Raw genomic sequence first — 22,062 nt, 5'->3', positions numbered from 1 at the left:
TGTTCCTTTGGCCTCACTGTTGGAGTGGATGTGTCAGAGCTGGGACTCCTCAGTGGCTCAGATGGAGTAGAGGACAGCATATCCAAATGTACGTGGAGGATAGGGCAGTACAGCGGAGCCTCCGGAGGAATTTTCTTTAATGAGGGTGTTACAGTCTGTGAAATATATCACTGGTCTCTTTGATTCACTTGAGATTTTACAATGTGTAAGTTAAAATGAGGACTACCTGCAGAATTGTAAAGATTCTGAAGGCTGGTGATTAAAAAAAGAGAAAAAGTTTTAGTGGGCCAGCCAGATGCAGAGATGTGTGAAATCAGAGGACTTGTTCAGTTTTGTGAGTTACTGTATTAATGTGTGATCTGCTTCACATGAATGGTGCCGTGAATTCATTGAGTCAGCAGCAGGTGTGCTTGTATGTACTTGTATGTAGTACTTGCGTGCAGGTGTGTGAGATATGAAATCAGCAAACCGGGGAAGGCAGATTAGAGAGAGTTGTGGCATCATTGTGGGCAACTTGTAAGGCTCCTGCCAACTTACACACTCCACATTATTAATACCTTTTGGCTCCGTAGCCCCAAATGCAGTAGTCTTTTTCCCTCCTTGGTTCTTTCAAATATTTGGCCTATGCAAAGCCCCTTAAGGACTTTTGAAAGTCAAAGCCAAAAACTAGAAGTTTTTTTTTTTTAACTTTCAAACTATCATGCCATCCCCATGTATAACAAACTGGAAGAGGATAGAACATTTTGCAGATTAACCTTTCAGGTATCTTGCAAGTACTCTCATCACAGACATCGAAGAAAAAGGGAGAAGTATGTAAAATTATATACTTGTTTTCTTTTACTGTTTCCCATTTTGATATCAAATGCAGAAGTTTCAAAGCTCATGTCATTTTAGTGAGTACAGAAATTAGACATGAGAGTTGAATCATTTCCTTAGATGATGGGAATTATAAGTAGCATTCTGTTTTAAGTTTTCTTATATTGTATACATTTTTTGTATTATAGTCAAGGTAATTAGCTTTTTAAAAAAAAGATTTATTTATTTATTTTAATTAAATTTATTCATTAATTACATTGTGTTGTAATTACATAGAATCTGGGATTCTCCCCCCACCCTTTTTTGTTATTAAAAAATTTACAGAGGGAAGGAGAGACAGAGAGAAAGATCTTCCATCCGCTGGTTCACTCCCCAAGTGGCTGCAGCAGCTGGAGCTCAGCTGATCTGAAGCCAGGAGCCAGGAGACTCTTCTGGGTCTCCCAGACGGGTGCAGGGTCCCAAGGCTTTGGGCTGTCCTTGACTGCTTTTCCCAGGCCACAAGCAGGGAGCTGGATGGGAAGTGGGGCTGCCAGGATTAGAACAGGTGCCCATATTTGATCTTGGTGAATGGAAACTGAGGACTTTAGCCACTAGGCCACTGTGCCAGTCCTGGCTTTTTTTTTTTTTTAAGCTGCTTATATTAAATGAAAGGGAAGTGTGCCATTTTGACACTCTTTTTTTTTTTTTTTTAATCATTTGAAAGGCAGAAAAGTTGAAAGCGTTGCGGAGTCTAGGCCAGGCCACAGCCAATGGTTGGGAATTCAATCTGGTTATCCCACATGCGTGGCAAGAACCCAGTACTGTTGCGTCCCAGCGTGTGTGTGAGCAGGGAGCCATAATTGACATATTTATTGAGAGGAAATAATTGGATTTCATGAAATTTTTAAAGTTGAATCTACAGTAAAATATTTTGAGAATGCATTCCATTGAAAAATTTTGAGTGTGATCCGTTGTTTAAAGCTTAGTATGACCAGAAAGAACTCCTTTCTGGCCCCATTTTAGTAAATATGACAAAAGCCCAGCAAAGTAAGAGGTGCTTTTCCTTTTATTTCCTTAGGCAAAGTAGCGATTGCTGACAGTTTCCTGACCAGAAGCTTACTACTGAAGAAACTGGCAGGGAGTTTCAAAGCACATAATTATAAGATGACGGCATTTGTCAGTGGTTCTTGTTAAAAATGCGATGCTGAAAGGGTGCGGGTCCTCGCATTGCCCTTGCGACGTGGCCTTGTTGCTGTTCTGCACTGAAGCTGACCAGTGTGCTGGGACCATGAGAACAGCAGCCAAGGCCTTATTTGTTTTTCAGCTCTCGTATGCATAGTTTAAGTGGGTTGAGTCCAGACAATGTGAATTCCTACCAGATGCAATAAAGCAATAATCCATAAGTCTCAAGTATCATTGCGCAAGTGTTGACTCGCTTGATAATGCCTTAAAAATTACATTTTTCATGACTGGCGACAGGATTAGATGGGTTTGATCTTACAAGAAGAAAACACACGGAAGAGTACGGTTGGTACTGACGTGATGATGAAATTTTGTCAAAATGCAATTTCCTGCCACTAAATCTCATGACAGGTGCATTGACTTTCGCAGTTCAGGAGCTCTTCCCCAGTGAAGTCACTTGAGAGAATGTGTCTCAGGAAGATCACCACTTGACATTTGCAGGGTCTCAAGGAAATGTTTTGCTTTGCTTTTTTCTAGTTTATAAATGCTACAAATGAGTCTTTGGGTTTGTAAAGCATTTTGATCATATGTGCCATATGTGGTTTGTGTCAGTCAATTGAGATTGTATATACAGGATGTATATATATACATACATATGTATACATATGTATATTAACATATGAACTTCTAAGTGTTTATAGAAAATGCACATAAATATATAAATGTGTGGATTTTATCAAGTTTTTTTTGTGACAAAGTAAGCTTATTTTTAATTTCATTTTCCACAGACTTTTTAGGCCCCTAATATATACAAAGTGCATTAAATGTAATATTCCTGTGTCAGATTTTTTTGTACTCACCATTACAGTCATATCTGTATTTGTCACTCACCAGATACTGACGTGAAACTACAAGAACATGGTATAGATAATGGTTTTCTTCTTTCTTGAAACAGTCCTCAGTTGCAAAAATGTATCTGTATAAATTTTTGTCTTCTTCAGGTGAATTGTCTTGTTCACGCTTAGACTTCCTTCCCTCCTTCCTTCCTTCCTTCCTTCCGTTCTGATACAGTTCCATAGGCTCAGGGATTTCTCCTCCCCCCTCTGTAATTCCCCTCTCTCACTGATTTCTCCTTTATTATAACTATTCAAAAATAGTCACAAGTCCATCATTCTGCTATTTAAGTGTGTCCTGGTGTTTTAGGTATAGACAATAGCAGAAAGTCCAGCATCCTATCTTGACTGCAAGTGTGTAAGGGCAGAGCTGTGGACAGATGAACTCAAGTTCCCTAGGTGGAGATCTGCCTGTAAAGTGATAGGACTTCCTTTCCATTGGGCTCATCTGTGTAACTGTTGTGAACAACTGTGGCTTTGGAACCTTTGCTTCGGAGCTCTTGGCTTTTGATAATACCTCACTGGGAACCGTTACCCTGCTGAATCAGGTCTTTGATTTGCCATATTTGGCTTTCAAAGCTTTTTGGCTGTCTCTGAGGATCAAATATGCCCTCAGAGGGCTAAGAGGGCTGCATAGAGACTGTTCAAAAGAATATGCCCAAGGCTGAGAAGGCAGTTGTAAGAAAGAAATGGGAACTTGAGGAGGCGTTTCAGAAATGTTCCAAACAATGGCTGTGTAATTGGAATGAGTGTATAACCACCCTGAGCCATATTCCACCACTGCCATTATCAAAGTGGCTGTTGTGCAAGACAGTTCTCCTGGTTGGGGGAGGAGTCTGCTAAGACTCCAAGTCATTTCTCAGTAGCTGTGTTCGATGACGTGCACAAATGCTCACATTGTTGTGTGAAGTCAGACGATGTGAACCCCAGACTTCTCCTTGCATCTGCAGAAGCCTCTGTTGCCTGCTCATAGGCACCTACTGCCATCCCTCCCCGACCCCTATTTCTAGTTCCCCCCCTTTACCTCTTGCCCCCACTTCTTCATCAGCCCCTAAGCTTATGGCACCAAGAAGTAGCATTTGTGGCTGAGTTGTGTGCTAGTTAAAACTCAAGACAAAGGACTTTGGAGAGCAGTGTGCGGTGACTTAGAAAGGAACATGTATGATGGAGTTGATGTGTTCCTTTATTTCTGGCTCTTTGAACATCCTTGTGGAAATTACAGGCATGGGTTTGGAGTGACCCAAAGCAAAAGATTTCAGACACAGTGAAGCCATGTTTTTTTGTTTTTCTCTTCTCCCTGGGCCCCCAGTCTGTGCCCTTGTGGAACCACGCAGGTTGGCATGTGTGATGATAAAACTCGGTACACTTTGTTCCTGTGCTAAGCTGTTCATCCAGTCCTCCTGGATGCAAGCCAGCTGTGAAATGAAAAACATGTCACCTGCCCTTTGTCCCCCCCCCTCCAATTTATGTGTGCCAGTTTGTTTGTCACGGGTCCTTTAGTGAAGTGTGGTCTCCCTGCATGTTAGGCTCGCAGGAGGTGCGAGCTGTTCTGGTAGACAGGAGTTCAGGAGAACTATGAAAGTAAACGAGAGATCTGGAGCTCAAGGAACAGCATGGAGCTTTTCAAATGAAGGACAGTGGGCTGTCCTGTCACAGACTGAGCCCTTAGGAAGGAATCCTGCTTTTGTGGCAATCACAGGGATAAGCCTGGGATGTTCCTGCTTTGGCATCTCTACTTCCAAGTCTTTATTAATAAGTAAAACCAAACTAAGCCAAAAGAAATAATCTGTTGACCTATGTTTTAGAGACAGACGTAATATTTTTAAATCAACAAACATCTCCTCCTAACACTCAACTTACCTGAAAAGCCACTATACAGCGAATGATGACCCCACTGTACTGTAGTCATCCTCTTCAAAAGGAGAGAGAAGGCAAAGAGTTACTTTGGTCCATGTTTGTGTTGGTGAGTTTCTGAAAACATTGATTTCCCCATAGCTGACGTGGGTTACTGCGACTGAATCTTGATCCTATCACAAAGCATGTCCTTGTTGTCCCCGTAATTAGATAAACACAGCTTGTCCTTCAAGGTTCTTTGCCACCCAGCCCCACCTCTGCTTGTGTGCTTCACTGTCTACTGTCTGCAGACCCCTTGTGGTCCCAGGAGACTGCTGTCCTCCTGTGGCTTGCTCCTGGCTGCCCTTTCCCCTCTGGCCAATCATTTTTCTAAAATCTTCCGAGAGAACCATGCTTTGTAACTCTCACCCATTTAGCTCACATAATTGGAGCACGTGCTGTGTGGGGCATTTGGGGGATGTGACACTGAGGCACTGAGCTACAAATCCCTGTTTTTTTCTTCCTGTATTATTGCTTTGCTTCCGGACTAAGCCATGTGTGTCCACAGATCCTTCTTATTTCCTAGGTGGAAGTGTTTTCCTCTTCCGTGGCTCTAGCGCTTTCTCCTCCTGTATATCTGGGTTGAAATTCTCTCTTGTTTGCCTTGCATTCTCTTTGTGAATGGAGCTGACTGATTTCTGGAATTTCTGGAAAGCAAACCTTTGTATCGGAGTTCAAATTTGATTCTTCTGTAGCACTTAGTGCTTTTGTTCGCTCATTTAACCAGAACTGGTCCGTGTCTTCTGTCTTGAGGGCACTCTGGAAATACTAATTGGATGGATAATAGACGATAGATAGGTAGATAGATAGATAGATAGATAGATAGATAGATAGATAGATAAGGTGATTAGTTTCATTTTGTGAAAAATCTAGTCCTTTTAAAGACCAACAAATGTTAACTTGAGATTTAAGGATGCTTTGTGAGGTTCCCCTTGACATCTGCCTTCTTGATTTAAGATGGAAGAGTACTTCTGCCTCAGTAACTTATTTCTAATAGACCTAAATCAGAACACTTTTCTTTTTTCCCGTTGATTTGGTCTGTTTTGTTGGAGTTTTCCTTTGCGTTTAAAATTCTCATGGCAAGCATCATGTCAAAAATCGATTTCGGATTATGTGTTGTTAAATCACCTTCAAATTCGAAAATCTGCTGCACAAGTGTGGCTACAGAACATCAAGCACAGCCTGACTGAACTGGCTCAGCATATTTTGTACTGACTGCACACACTGCCTAGGATGCACACTTCTTCCCTCATCACGTCCAACAACTTGGCATTTTGTGTTGCTAACCCTTTGACGTGTTCAGAGCCCATTGATTTGTTTGCTGACTTAATATTGACTGCTTTCAGGTTGTGATTGCTTTAGGGTCTCGTGTTTTGAGAGGAAAAAAAGTTAAATACAGTTTGTTGATTTTAATTTAGGTACACAGTACTTTCTGTGCCTGTAACTGCAGTTTATCTGATACTACCCCTTTAAAGCAGAGCACTCAAATAGCGATTCAGTGTGTGTTTTGAGATGCCTGTGGTGATGAACTTTTTCATTTTCCTTTTCAGAATGAAGACCTAAACAACCTCAGCAAATCCTCCTTTAACTCATGGGTACCCAGACTCTGAATAGTTCATAATTCACATCTAGGACCTCATATCCTCCTCTTCAGTAGATGGTACGAAGCCTCCATTTCAGTTTGTTTACTTTCCACGATCCTCAGGAGTTAGTTGACTGAACTGCACACTCTCTGTTGTGCCAAGCAAAAAAGCACTGTGACACCAGGACAATGACTCGGTGTAAACTTCATCCTCAACATTAAGGACTTAGCTGGCCATGATGAGTTGATGTGCCCACCACAAGCCACCACGGGAGAATTGGCTTTCTGCTCATCGCATTGTCAAGATCCATTTCATTTGCTGCTGAAACTGTGTGTGACAAAGCGTCGTTGTAAATTATTTGCTACAGAACTGTTCATGTTGGGTGGAGAGAGTGTTAACTATTTAACATAGGTTTTGGTTTCTATGTGTAATTTTTAAAGAAAAAATAGCTTTTCTTATAATACATCTTTCTGTTTTTGGATGTGGGACTGAGGTATACAATGTTCTGTTACAAAGAGTGGAGCGAATGCTTAAAACAAGGCTAAAAAGAGTAGCATAGAGTATGATCCTTGTTTTAAGATAGTAATTCAGAAAAATAATATAATAAGAATACTAGTGCCATAGACAGTTCTCAATTGTATAGCTGTATTTGCTGATACTGTCTCTTGTAATATAGACCTGATGCTGGGCTGAGTTCCTTACAAGAAATAATATTAATTTTGTATTTTTCCTGTAAGACCATAGGCCATGTTAATTAAACTGAAGAAGGATTTATTCATCCTACTGGGTGTGTTCAACTGTCAGCTTAAAATTGGCACTTGAATGGAAGCAAAATTACAAGTAAAGGAAATCCAAGTCTTCCATTGTATATATTGTAAAGAGGAGGTAAGGGTGACCCCTTCAAATCAAAGTCACTCTTTGGAATGAACCATGTGGGTGTTTGTAAATTCTGGAAATGTCTTTCTACTCATAATAAACTAGATACTGTCGAGCCTTTCTTCTCTCCCTTCCCCCACTTCTGTAGGCTTCCCCACTCCATTCCCCTAGAGATTTTTTGGTGTGTGTGCACAAGTTATGATATTTCATTTCCTGCATTATCTTGAGAAAGGTGGTAAGACAAGTGAGTGCTTGCTAACCAGAAATTAAAATTCCAGAAAGTGTTTTTGATCATGACCAGGGCTACATCTCATTTTCCTTAAGACCCTTATCTCGTTTTCTGAGAACTCCCAGTGTTCTCATAATAATTGAATGTAACTTGCTTGTTTGCCCTGGTGGCTACTGGGCTATTAGCATCTAGCTAATAACATACAGTATACAGAGAGCACATCCAAGCATGAAGACCTGCTATGGGAACATCCCGCCAGCATTGAAAATGTTAATCCTTTTCTTGTTTGCAAAATATATGCCTCCTGGAAGTTTTCTTCATGAGATAGATATCACAATGTATGCGTTTATAAGGTGTTTCCGACGGAAGTTTTAAACTTTCTGCCTGGAAACTTTCTAAAGGTTAAGTGAATTAGTGAAAATACCCGACTCCCTCTGCGTCAATGTGAACTTGCCCTGCAGTTGGGAGGAGTAACATTTTATCTCTGAAGGACTGAGCTCCCTGGGAGGGGCCACGAGGAGGGCACTGCAGTCATGACCACCCTGTCAGCTGGTGTGGTCCCTCGGAGATCATAGAAGCCACACTCTGTTGAGGCCCATGTTGCTGTTGATTCACACAGATGGCATGCACCTCACTGACTGTGCTGCAGTGTGTGTTTGGTACAGGTTTTGATCATTTGCATGCTCATCTGTTTCTAAGATAAGTAGGTCGACAGTCATAAGAAAGCATTGTTTTCAAGGAACTTGCTGACAGACATCTTTTCCTATTAGTAGAAACACTACCAGTTTTGAAGCATCTGATATGAAAGCTGTTTTCTGCTCTTGTGTAAAAAAAAATAATTTGTCATTTTTCAAGTGTTCTGATTGCTACGCTTCCTTACTAGTCCAAGAGAGAGCAGGCTGCGCTGCTGTCTTGTACCACATGATGGAAAGAGAAATTAGTGAATATTGTCAGTCCCAACCATTTTCCTAGAAAGCTGGTTACTATTCTCAAGGAAACTAAACTTTGAATATGTGTTAACCAAAATACCTCTGCATGTAGAATTATGGATGTATTTTGGGTGAGAACAGAAAGCAACAGACTGGAAAAAAATCCATCTCTTGATTTCTATTTCTCTGACATTTTTTGGAGCCAAATAGCATTAAGGTAGAAATTCTTTAAGCTGCTTCTGGTGGCATGCAAGTTAGGTTTGATAGTGGTACCAAGCTTTATCAATTTAAGACTGGAAGTGGCTGGTACTCAAGCCAAAAAACTCGTGCCCTGGCTCCACGAGGGGTTTACTTTGAACAACATCAGCTGCTAAGTCCTTGTGTGCAGTTCCCATTGAAGACAGTTGGCTTTTATCCATTTCAGAGTATTTGTAGGCCAGCCAATGGTTTACAGTAATGGGGCTTCTCATGCCCCTTGGTTAACCTAGAAGTTACTTGCCTTTTCTTTTTGAGACCATGCTTTCAAAGTGTTCTTTCTTAGAGACATCGACAGAGTTTCAAAATTCTCCTTTGAGAAAAGAACAAGTATGTTTTGTGACTTTGATGATATCTTCACTGTGTGCAAAAGAATGGCCCTTGAACCAGCTGGAAGTGAGAAGAATCTGTTCATGAACAACCATTCGAGTCAACAGTGACACATCAGTACCAATGTTACGTCGGTGGCTATTTTTTGCCAACTTTGAAAGGTTAGGGATTCTCTTGACTAGTTTAGTGACTGCCAAAAATGAACCTACTTAAAGTCTAGCCAGGAGTAGAGATTTCTAACCTTTACCCCTTCCTGGCCTTTGTCCCTAGCTATCATTTAAAATCTAATATGTTTTAAGTGTTATACAACCTTATTGTATCGTGAAAAGAAGTGCTTTCATTATCACATCCTTACTTTGTTTAATCTTGCATTCGAGTGCGTTGTGTTGTGTATTTACTGCAGGTGGTTTAAAATGGAGGAGGGGTCACCCACTGACAAGAGCCTTGGAAGCTAGCATGGCGGTGAAGTGCTCCTAACTGCCAGCAGCACTGCACCCATATTTGGTCTCATGCTGCTTTGGCAGAACTCTATAGGTTGGTCATCACACAAGAAAGCCCTGAAACCAGACACTGGGGATTCTGATCTTCATTAAGGGAGAGATGAGACCCCTGGAAGGCATGCAAAGGAGAATGAGTGGAAGCCAAATAATGATTTGCTTCTTTGCAGTGAATAATGTGGCAGTGTGTGTCCTGAGGACAATGTGGATTCTAGCTACTAGTGATGCTACATTCATCAGCTATTGAGAAGCTTGAGCGGAGTAAGCACGCACTTCCAGGGAAGAGAGAAATTACAGTCACTCTAATACTAAGAGAAAAAACCTCCCGCCAGGCTGTGAGCCTGATTAGGGAGAACAGAAACAGCCTTTTCATAAGCAGTAGAACATCAAGGCTTAAACACTGGTGCCTTCAGGGATTTCTAAAGCCTAGCCTGAGAAGATTTTTTTCTTCTTTGTCTCCAAGGTGTGGATAGGAAATGTGCAGGTCAGGTTGGCTCTCTTTACTGAAGTGTCGCGTTAGGTGCTGGAAGTGGACTAATTGGAAGTGTTTGCCCTACTGTTAAGGAACTTATCTTTAATAAAGATCTTACCTTTAGCTAATATGATTAGAAAACATAAGACTTAAATGGAGAGTTCTCTTCCATTCCTGGTTTGTCAATGACTTGGCTTTTGCGATGTTTACACCAAGAAATCTGGTGTTTTAGAATTTCGCCATTCACCTGGCACATGAATTTCTCTCCTTAGGCTTATGTTGTTGATTTCTGAAGTGTTAACCAACATGCCATGTAATAGAACAAATTCATTAAGCAGGAAAGCCTGTTGGTGTTTCTGTAGTGTAGACATCTTTAGCACTATTTTTTTTTAAAGCTTTACCGTTGCCTTCTGAATGCAGTTTCGGAACATTTCTGCTTTTTTTTTTTTTCCAAAATATTTTCCTTACCCTTTTTGGCTACAGGGTGGGCCAAATGGAACCATGCATCTTTTCATTTAGTGTCTGTGTAGTTTGGGTTTTGCTCCGAAGATGGTGGTGCTGTTCATGGTGCTACTACATCTGTGTACACAAAGACCAACACATGGTCTGTATTGCTACCAAAACATGTATTGTATATATGTGTATAACATATGTATTATGTATATATGTAACGGGTACCAGGCCAAGTCTATATTTTTTATTTAGAGGTGTTTCACTTTTCCAAGTTTTCTTTCTAGTGTTTATGCTGATTTTCATTTTTTTTCTCCACCTGTTTCTGTCTGGTACTTAGACTGTAGTGTATTCGTCATTAATTAAAAAAGAACCTGTCTAATGAATTCATGGATATTAATGTTAGTGATCCTTACTGTCTTTAATTACAGGGCATGAAACAGAAACTGCCAATTAAATTTCTCTGGGGCGTTTGATTGAGGGCAACATGCGTGGTTTACCTTTCTGCGTAGATGATTTTGGATTAGAGAAGTTTATCTCACCCTGTCCTCTTCAGATGCCTTTCAGGAGCCCTGTGTATAAACAGAAATATCTCTAACAGCTGTTAAAGCTGCTTTTACTGGTGGTGGCACAAAGATTGGGGCAAGGGTGGCAGCAAAAAAAAAAATCCAAATTCTGGCCGGGAAGATTTGTGTTCTGTTTGACAGGCATGAGAGAGAACATCCTTTTCAAACATAAATATATGCACATATCCCCCTGAAAAACTTGTGAAAGGGAAGCCTGGCATTGCTGGGGTCTTGGGAATAGAGCTGAGGTTCTTCATTCCTTACCAGAGAAGGCCAGTGCTGCTGGTTCAGGTGTCTGACACAGCCACTCTAAGGAGTGGTGCTTCTCAGTGCTGGCTACGCAGCAGCATTGCTATCATGGCATTGGCCAGCCAACCCTGGAGATGCTGGTTTAGTTAGTGTGGAGTGAGGCCTGGAAATTGGTGGTTGTTGTTGATGTTGTTGCTTTTTGTGCTCTCCAGGAGATGCTAGCAAGTGGCCAGGGCTGAGAAGCACCGCTGGGAAGGGTTGCCCTGACTTGTTTGGTGATTGGAGCTGCTTATTGGAAATATTGGTCCCCTGGAGAGGTCTGGGAAGTGTACTCTAAAACCAACAGTTCTTCCAGGTTGGCATGCTTGAAGACATCCTGATTTTTGTACAATCAACATTTGAGATGGGTTCATCATTAGAAGGTATCATTAACAATTACTCTTTTTTTTTTTTTAATAAAGAACTTTGTTCCTAAAAAGAGAAACAGCCAGGCCTATTCCACTGTGTCTTTGTGCTTTCTTGCTTCAACAACTCTAAAGAGAATGATTGATGTATCCTGACGTTGTCAGGGCAAACTCTAGCTATTGAACATTTGGGAAACAGATGTAAGAATAATTTTTTTAATATTTAATTTATATAGCTGAAAGCATGAAGATGGACTTCCATATCCATCTGTGGGGCACTGGCCAGTGGGAGCTTCTGGCAGTGTGACAGTTCGTTAACATGCACCACACAACATGATTTCATGAATGCTTCAGTTCACTATTTAATATTCACTTCCTATTAGCTTTCTCCATGTATACGTTTAACAAAAAAAAACTGATTTTTCTTTTCCTACTGAAATTGCAAAGCAAACGTGACTGAAGCATTTATTGAGATTACACAGATCTACCACTAATGAGTATTCGAGGAAAATCAAGTTGGAATGAATTAATGGTGTAATTGTAAGCATAATTGCCTTATTATCTTTACACATATACAGGACCAAGCAATAGCATACAAAATGTCATCAATAAATGGTCTTTAAGGATTTATAGCCATGGAGAATCTGTCATGACACCACTAGAGTCCATTGTAAACAGTGACCACATTTATTCTGCATTTATTTTAGGTTAACCCATAGGACGTACATCAATCAATGTGTTATTTCATCAACTGAGAGGTAGATAAGGGTGCATCTGAGGTCACAGGCTAAGGAATGAGATCAATTGCTCACACCAAGGTTGATGGCAAAGCAAGTTCTCCTGACATCAGAGTCTGATTTCCAAATACTTAAAAATGTTATTTTCAATACATTAAAAACACTGTCACTGCAGCTCCTACATGTCATGATTTTGCAAAGCAAAGTTCAAAGGTAAAGCTCTGTCCAAGTTATGCATTAGCCCTACGAGGTATCAGTGTCTTACTCCGTTTGTTTACATTCTTTATGTCAAGAGTCATGATCTAGTTTCCAGTTGTTTTTTCTCAAACACAATACCACTTCTCTGCATCAGTATCAGAATGGAAATGTCTGGCTTTAACTTCAGAATACATAAGGACAGTAAGTTCAAACTAAAAGGTATAAAACATAAACAACCACATTTTGAACACTGGGTTTTGCTATTTCTTCTTAGAGCTCTTTAAAATCACACTTTCTAATGGTCTCTGCTAGGATTACTGATAGAACAATTGCCACAGCTGGTGTTTGGAGCGATGGGCTGGAGGGGAGGCTGGGGAGTGACCCTCATCAGCGGGTGAGGGGTGGAGGGCCACCACAGGACAGGAATGCCCTCTTTCACACTCACCCCATGCTTCTCAAAGCTCACGCTGGAGACTGCTTGTGTCAGGCTTTCCTGAAGGGCTGGTAACAATGGAGATGTAATGAAGAACTGCAGAAAAGTCAAGTTTTAAAAGACTTATCTATTAGAGAAATGGAGTAACAAGGAAGGGGAGAGAACAAGAGCAAGAGAAAGAGATCTTGCATCACTGATTCACCCCCCAAATGTCTGCAGCTGTGAGGGCAGGGTCACAGTGAAGCTGGGACTCCTTCTACATCTGCTCTGTGGCAGCAAGGACCCAAGCACTTCAGCCATGCTTCACTGTCTTCCTAGGCATATTAGGGCGCTGGATTAGAAGTGGAATAGCTAGGACTCGAACCGATGCTCTAACATGGATTGCGGGTATTTGTAGACCTTCTGCTATATGGTGCTGGATTGCAGAAAACTCAATTAAAAATAGATTGGTTTCCTAACACTCTCTCTCTCTCTCTCTCTCTCCATACAGTTTCCTTCTCTTCAGAATAATATTTTATACCTTGATCTTGCAGAAACATGCTACTGGAAAGTTCATTAGGCAATATCCTGTTTTCCTCTCTAAATTGTTTCAAAGCTACAAATTTCTTTTTTTTTATTTTTATGTTTTTTTATTCATTAATTACATTGTATTATGTGACACAGTTTCATAGGTACTTGGATTCTCCCCAACCCTCCCCAAACCCTCCCACCACGGTGGATTTCTCCACCTTGTTGCATAACCACAGTTCAAGTTCAGTTGAGATTCCCCCATTGCAAGCATATACCAAACATAGAGTCCAGCATCTTATTGCCCAGTCAAGTTCAACGGCTTCTTAGGAAGACCCTCTCTGGTCTGAAGGCAGAGCCAACAGAGTATCATCCCGATCAATTAAAAGCTCCAACATACCATCAGCAAAAATTTACATCATTATGGAATTAATTGACATAGTAATGAGTAACCAATATGTTAAAAATAAATGCGAGTTCTTAACCACCTTCTGTGACCACCTCATTGACATTTCAATTTTAGTTTATACACAACATATAACATACATAACATAACATGTTATACATAACATCATATCATCTTAAATTAAGGCAAACATGTGGTATTTAACCTTTTGGGATTGGCTCATTTCCCTTAGCATTATGGTTTCCAGTTTGGCCCATTTGGCCACAAAGAACTGCATTTTGATTTTTTTTAATAGCTGAGTAGTATTCCATGGAGTAGATGAACCATAGCTTTCTTATCCAATCCTCTGCTGATGGGCATTTTGGCTGCTTCCATGTTTTTGCAATTACTGATTGTCAAAGCTACAAATTTCAATCACTGTAAATGTATGAGAAAAAAAAATTTTTAGTTGGAGTTCTTCGGTGTTCCTGAAAAAGACAAACAAGGCTAGTGCAAAAAGTAGAAACTAGTAAAATTTAGTCATGTAAGAAATAGCATGAAATTAAGAGTATTAGTAAATTTTATAAGTAAACACTAGCACAATGTTAATCTAATTCTATTATATGAGTGTGTCTGTGGAAGGCTGTGAGCAAAAATATGAAGAAGTGCTGTGTGTGATGGCTTTGTAAGGATACTTCTTTTCTATGTCTCTTTGAGCGCTCATAATGATTACATCTCTTTATAATGAGAAAGAAAACAGTAAAATATGCAATGGACAAAGGAGTTAGATAAGAATCTCAGTGAACCCTGCCATTAACCTCACCACACATGGTCTACAAATCATACCTGTTTTTCTGAATACATGTGCACAGTCATTACACATTACCTGCAACAGCCCTGTAATAGCACAACCGATTGTGACAAGCACTCTGCTTGCTGGCCCCTGCACTAGATGTTTGAAGGGGCAGAACTAGTATCCAAGGTCAAGGACCTCAGCTTGGGGTTCTGAAATCTCCAGGACCTGCTGTCAAATTGATCCTGCTGGATCCTGGAGCTCTGAGGCAGGGTGAGGGTGCTGTTGATGGAATTGCGATCCTCCCTTAGTCCTTGCCTAGTTTATTACTGAAATGCTAAGAGGACTTGTTTACCATGATTCTATGCACAAACATGAAATTACTGTTCTACAGTGAGATAAGTGAGCTTCAAGCAAGGATTATAGCTTTTGACATCTCCATTTTTCTAGATTAAAAACCCAAACAAAATGTAAAAATAGAAATCAGTTAAGGATTGCCTTTTTTAAAAAATTTATTTTGTTTAAGGGTTGCATTTTTGGAACAGGGATGTTCCATTTCCTCCAGCGAGTCCAAAGAACTTCCTAGCAGGTCCTGGTGTTGCAAACAAGAGGACCTCTTGTTTACTTCTGCTTAGCTGTATTGCTAAGATTGAAGATGAGCAAAGATAAAATAGCATCATTGTATTTAAAAAAATGACACATAATTCTAAATTAACTCATTAAATAAAAAAGTTAATTTCATTAAGAAAATACTATGTCCTATATGTGAGATATGACATAAAGCAAAGTCCTTCTCACTCTCTATCCCCATATTAATTCAGAAAGTGGTCTCAGATTTCAACTTGTCTGGACTACATGATTAATAGAGAATGGTTTTATTTTATTTACTTTGCTGTTTTAAAATATTTTGTTTATGTAAAAGGTTGGTTTGCTTCTTACATGGCCATAACATAACGCTGGAGTCAAGATCTCCATCTTGGCCTCCGCCATACATAGCAGAGACACAGGTATTTGAGCCATTTTTCACTGGTTTCCCAGCACATTAGTGGGAAGCTGGGTTGGAGGGGGAAAAGCCATAACTATAACTGTCACTCTGATATGGAATGCCAACACTGTAAGCGTGTACTAAATACACTGGACCACAATGCCAGCCACATAACTTCATTTTTAAATCATTTAATACTAGATTGATCAAAGCAGATTCCAAAAAGTGTGTTAATATACTCTCCCCATCAATTTATTGGTGAGCCCGTCCTGCAGTGGAAGAAATTGCTGCACAAGAGTTGAGAAATCATGACCTGGAGGGATGCTGAAGTCCCCCTTGGATAGGCAATGGAAAGAGAAAAGATGGGTGTCGCACAGAAGAAAACAACAAAAAGAAGCAAAAGGTAAGAGGAGGAGAAAAAGCAGAGGTAGGAGGGCAGAGGCATTCACAGTGGACTTGGAAGGAAGTCAGAATCATCATACAATCAAATCTGATTGCTGAGTGGGAGCCTTCATTGATCATCTGATGCAACTACATGTTTTCATGGATAGCCAAGCCCCTACTGTCTCCCCTCCCCCACCCCCAAGATCCTGACTCCGGTCATGGATCCAGGTCATGTGGTCTCCACATAGCCTGTATGTAGCTAAAAGATATAGACAGTATCATCCTTTTTACTTAATGAAAACCTTAGCTCTAGAAGTGAACTTGTCCATGATCATCCAGTTGGTAAGTGGGATTATAAATCATTTCCATTAATAATAAAAAGATGTAGAAACTATATCTCTGAAACACAGATGTGTTTATGCCACCAGGTGGTCAGAAAGTGCCATGTGGTGTATACTGATTGGGTGTCAGTATTTTTCAGAGACAACCTGCCCCTGCCCCTTCCCTTTTTCTACTTAGGTCCAGATTTCTTCTACAGAGCAGTTTTAAAGTAAATTTTTGCTTATTTTTATTGAATAGGCAGATAAGATTTTACAAAAAGATGGAGAGACAGAGAGAAAGATTTTCCATAAGCTGGTTCACTCCCAAATGGCTTTAAGGGCCAGAGGTGAGCCAATCCTATGCCAGGAGCTTCTTTTAGGTCTCCCTTTCAAGTTCAGGATTCCAAGGCTTTGGGCCGTCCTCGACTGCTTTCCAAGGCCATAAGCAGGGAGCTGGATGGGAAATGGAGTAGCCAGGACATGAACTGGCACCTGTATGAGATTCTGGGTCTTGCAAGATGAGGATTAAGTCATTGAGTCAATGCACCAGGCCTGAGCATTTCTACACACACACACACATTCTCTCTCTCTCTCTCTCTCTCTCTCTCTCTCTCTCTCTCTCTCCCCCTCCCTCTCTCCCTCTCTCCCTCCCTCCCTCCCTCCCTCCTTCCCTCCCTCCCTTCACTTATTTGGGATGCAGAGATGACAGAGAGAACTGCCATCTGCTGATCCACCCTCCAAAATGCCTGCAACAGCTGGGGCTATCTCTGTTACAGCTCAGGCTGTGGCTGGAAGCTGGAACTCCATCCACGTCTGCTCTGTGGGTGGCAGACCCCAACTATTTAATCTGTTGCTGCTGTCTCCAAGAATCTGCACTAACAGGAACCTGGTATGAGCAGCAGGAGCCCAGAACTGAATGCGGGCCATTGAATGTGGGATGCAGGTATCTTGATTGCTAGGTTAAGCACCCGCTCAACTCATGTTTTGCAGAATCCTAGCTAACTCAGAATATAAGTGTGTTAACCTCTTAGCACTTCATTCTAATTTTGCAAAAGATTTTTTCTTTATTTGAAAGGCAGTTACAGAGAGATGCAGCTGGAGAGACAGACTTCCATCCACTGATTTATTTCCCAAATGGCTGCAATGTCCAGGACAGGGACAGGCTGAAGCTAGGAGCCAGGAGCTTCATCAGGATCCCCCATGTAGGTGCAGGGTCCCAAGGACGTGGGGGCACCTTCTAATGCTTTCCCAGACGCATTAGCAAGGATTTGGAAGTAGAAGAGCCAGGATCTGAACCAGTATCCATAGGGAGTGCTGGCATTGCAGTCAGTGGCTTAATCTGTTGGATCATGATGCCAGCTCTGGCATACAATTCTTAATGAAGTGTTGTTGCCCCCTGTAGCCATCCCCCAAGGTAAATGTAACATCCCATTTGCTTTACACAAAGGACAAAAGCCATCCTAACACACACACACACACACACACACACACACACACACACACACCCCTACTTCACCACATCTAAGTGTCCAATCTTTCCCATACACTTACCACCTTACATATATAATCCCCATGTACCTCCCCCAGTCTACATATATACAATACACACACACACCCTCACACAAACACACAATTCAAGGAGGTAATGTTAATGATATATCCAAGGTATGCCAAACTTTTTTATATCAGCAGCATGTTTCTGGTTTAAATCTACACTAATCATTTCATTTTGCATAGCCCTTTCATCTGCACCACACATCAGTTCTAGCACGCAGAGTCCCATGCCTTGTATGTGGAAAAATTTTGTGAATCTGGCTTACTTCATCTGCTGAAAAATAAAGTAAGTTTGGCTGAGCTAAACAAACTTCTTCCTGAATAGAGTACTACTCTTATTTCTGTTTGCTGAACTGTTTGACAGATGGGGATCTGATGGGAGGCTATTTCGTTTAATGACCGTGTGAAAACTTTAGTTCTCATCTTTGTTTTGCCGCTGTCTGTGTGACTTGGAGCAAAGCACTTCTCTCTGGCCCACCACCTCCTAGTTTACCAAATAGAAGGGTTAATGTGTCTTAACTTGGACTTCAGAAATTTTTCAATGCTCTTAAACCAATTGCAATGATGTTAATGGGTGTGGCTATGGGCAGTTTTTATTCCTGGGAAGCAAGGATTGCAACATCAAGGGGGTTCACTAAAGGTTCCAGATTGCAGAGAAGTGGTTTCATAATATCACAACACTTTGCTTTTCATGACAACATTTTCTTGATTATGTGGGGCAGGCACTGTGGCACAGAATTATTGCTGGCAATGCTGGCATCCCATGTGGATGTGAGTTCATGTCCAGGCTGCTCCACTTCTAGTCCAGTTCCCTGATAATGGCTTGGGAAAAGCACTGGACGATGGCCTGGGTGCATGGACCTCTGCTACTCATGTGGTTCAACTGGAGGAATTTCTAGCTTCTTGCTTTAGCCTTGCCCAGTGCTCGCTGATGTGGCGATCTGGAGAGTTAAACAGCCAATGGAAAATCTCTCTTTCTCTGGGTCTCCCTCCTTGTAACTCAGACTTATAAATAACTGAATCAATCTTTTTAAAAATGGATTAGGAATAGACCTTGCGAAAAATTGTTACGTCAGTCAAGTTTGTCTATACTTCTCTCTTCATGCTACAGGTTGATTGAGGTTGGGCACGCTTGCCTGGTAAGTACCTCCAGGGGAGCTAGGTTCTTTCTGAAATGGAGAATACACATCCAAATTAACAGTTTCTCCAGGAGATATTTGAAATTATATTATTGTAATGCATTAGCTGCCAAGACACTTGCTTAAAAAGAAAAACCTACCCTTAGCAAAAGGAAGCTGACTGTTAATGGTTGAATTGTGTTACTGTGAATGTGGGCACATGGAGCACTGTATATGCCCTGAGCCTTGAGAAGGGTTACGGCTAACCGATTGCTTTTCCTAAACTGAGGGACCTTCAGCAGCTTCATAGGAAACGAATCCTGCAGAAACACTAAGCTTGGATGTTGAAAATGTTGTATAGAAGTCAACTCACCTTTTAAATTTCATTTCTACCAACTTTTTGACATACTGTCAAATGCAATTAAAAATAAAACTTTAAAATTGGCACAAAATTCATATGTTTAAACAGTGAAAAGCTTTCTTTCTAGATTTCTCAATAGTTTTAAATTCTGGATGGATTCATAAATTTTTTTTCTCTGTTTTTTGGGGCGGAGTGGGGTTAAGGATCCCCGCATGGCTGCTGCTCTCATGTCTTCTCACAGATCGAAGGTCATCCTTTGTAGATGACCGGCTATTCCACCAGTGCGTAAAGTTGTCTTCCACCTACTCCAAGATGAACCTTGCTTAATTATATTGGCAGAGAAACAACTAAATCAGGAAATGTAGGAAAAGAACTAAAGAATTTCCTTTTGGCTGACTAGCAAGTCCTACTTGTTGCTATTAATGAGAAATCTATTTTTAATCTTTTGTGTCTCTAGCCACGGAATTGATCTTAGTGACACAAAGCAACCTGAAGCCAAAAAAATGTAAGAAGTGGGTTGCTCTTTGGAGATTATAAACTCAAAATATGTTTTTTTTTTTGAAGAAACAACACTGCAGTAAGAGGACTGTCGGTTGTGTGCATGTTCTAAAAAATACTGAGGCTCCAATGAAAATATAATCAATATCAGAGGCTTTCACTCAGAGATGATCGTGAAATTGAACTCTACCATTTAGTTTTTATATTGGTCGTGAATAGATGAATTATTCTAGAAAAGGGCTTTCTGGCACTGGAATTAGACAATTAGGCAAGCCAACCTGGAAGCTCAATTCACTGGCTGAGAGACCATGGGAGAATTGCTTAACTTCTCAGAGCTGTAATTGTCCCGTCTGTATCATGGGAACGATGCGCCTTTATAGAGATTGGGTGAATGGGAACAGCACTCATGAAACAGGCAAAAACACTTGGACTACTTCTCCGTCTATTTTTGGCACCCACTACATTGTATAATAATTTTAATTCTAAACAGCTTTTATAACTTGGACAAAATCTCTTCCTTCTTGCCAAAAACAGTTTGCTCTACCTTTTGTAACTGTGAAATTTAAAATGACACAGAGGCAGCAGTGATTCCTGTCTCAGAGTCCTCCTCCTTTCTTTGCAATCCGAAGGGCCTATGCCAAAGGAAACTCAGGCAAGCCTGCTGCTGACATTCTGGCTTCAAGACATTCTCAGAGATGTGCCCCTACAGCCTCCTGAACACAAAGCTGGCCCCCAAAAGGAAACTGGATCCTGCAAAAAAAGCTTCTTCCGCCCAATCCGGCTACTGCCTTGCTTCCCCGACACAAGGGATGACTACACCTGCCAGCCGATCCAGGCTTGTGACCTCAGCTGGATCATCTTTGCTGCCCTAGGCTCGTGTTCTCACACTATGGCTCCTCCAATGGCTGCTCCTTTGGTCTGAACCACTTGCATTCTGAGATGGTCATCTGTGAGAGAGAGAGAGAGAGAGAGAGAGAGAGAGAGAGAGAGAGAGAGAGACTGCTGGTCCATTGGCCCACTGAACTTAGCCAGGCTTGAGTTATATTCTTTTTATATCCAAGACCACTCTTTCAAAAGAAAAAACATTTTAAAATACGCAGTTGTCTTGCCTGCATTTGCCATCTAGGTTGCCTCCGCTGTGGCACTGATAAAGGAAAGAAGAGGGCATTCTGCCTGGCTGAGTTCTGCTACCTGCGTGAGGGACTGCCCTCCTGCAGATACAGGAGCCAGCTGGACCGAAAACGCCTGGGCTGCCGTGCCTCCTTCCTATCTGCTTTCTCACCTTCTCCAATTGCCTTTCACTTGTCTTGCCTTCCATTTCTGGGCTTGGCTAAGGTGAGCTCTTGCAGCATTGCTTCTGGTGCTCATCTGGGAACTCCAACTTGCTTCCCTCCTCGCTTCCTCTTCCCCTCTACCAGAGTTGTGTGATTATCCTGCTGCTTGAGTGCTCAAGGGTGTCAGGAACACTGTGTGCTTAAGTTTAACCCCTTGCATTTCCCAGAGGTGATTTGTTCAGTTGCACATGAACTTTTAATTCCTTTCAGGCTTGTAAATTTTGTCCAGCCTGCAGCTTCTCTGAAGCTTGGCCTGCCTCCTCATTTGGGGAAAGCTTATTGCTTCACAGTATGACCATCTGATGGTTGTTATCTGTGACCTGAGAGACAGAACTGCCAGTGACGAGTGCCAGAGACAGCAATGACTTGTTTTTCCGCAAGACCTCCCAGCTCCCCAGCTCCCATCACCATCTGGGACCACTCGAGAAAAGAGATCAGTGTGACTCCAAATGTGCCTAGGAGAATGAAAATCTTATCCACCTACCAAAGCCAGCCTCGCTCTGAACTTGAGCCTTGACAAGGGAGAGCCATCTCATTTGTCTGTCTGGATGTGTACTGTGGCATTCTAGCCCTCCCTCCACTCTTGCTCTCCGATACTCTCCCTTCCTTCCCTCCCTCTATTGGTCACAAAACTGTCTGGCAGGAGGCAAGACGTAACACCAGGTGCAGCCCAGCAAACCACGCCTTCAAGGTGTTCCCTGTCACCCTGGGAACAAGCTCCAAGACCTTCACCAGGGTCCGCGGGAGCCTGGAGGGCATGAAGGCTCCAGCATGATGCCTCCCATGTGCTTCCCTGGCAGCCTGCTCTCAGCCCAATGCTCTTCTCCCAGAGAGGTCTTTATGACCTCACTT

The 22,062-nt window shown here is 41.5% G+C and overlaps 1 protein-coding gene across 1 annotated transcript in view; it reads left to right on the top strand.

Annotated features, from left to right (window-relative positions):
- The window catches only part of IRS1 (insulin receptor substrate 1), a 54,729-nt gene extending 47,210 nt beyond the window's left edge, over nucleotides 1-7,519 (top strand). The window contains exon 2 of the mRNA XM_004576764.2: nucleotides 6,314-7,519. The gene's annotated coding sequence lies outside the window, so the exon portion shown is untranslated. The remainder of the gene's footprint in view (nucleotides 1-6,313) is intronic.
- Nucleotides 7,520-22,062: the final 14,543 nt, after the last annotated feature.

This window comes from Ochotona princeps, chromosome 5, assembly GCF_030435755.1.
Source record: "Ochotona princeps isolate mOchPri1 chromosome 5, mOchPri1.hap1, whole genome shotgun sequence".
Lineage (NCBI taxonomy): Eukaryota > Metazoa > Chordata > Mammalia > Lagomorpha > Ochotonidae > Ochotona > Ochotona princeps.
This window is presented reverse-complemented; position numbering and strand designations above follow the sequence as displayed.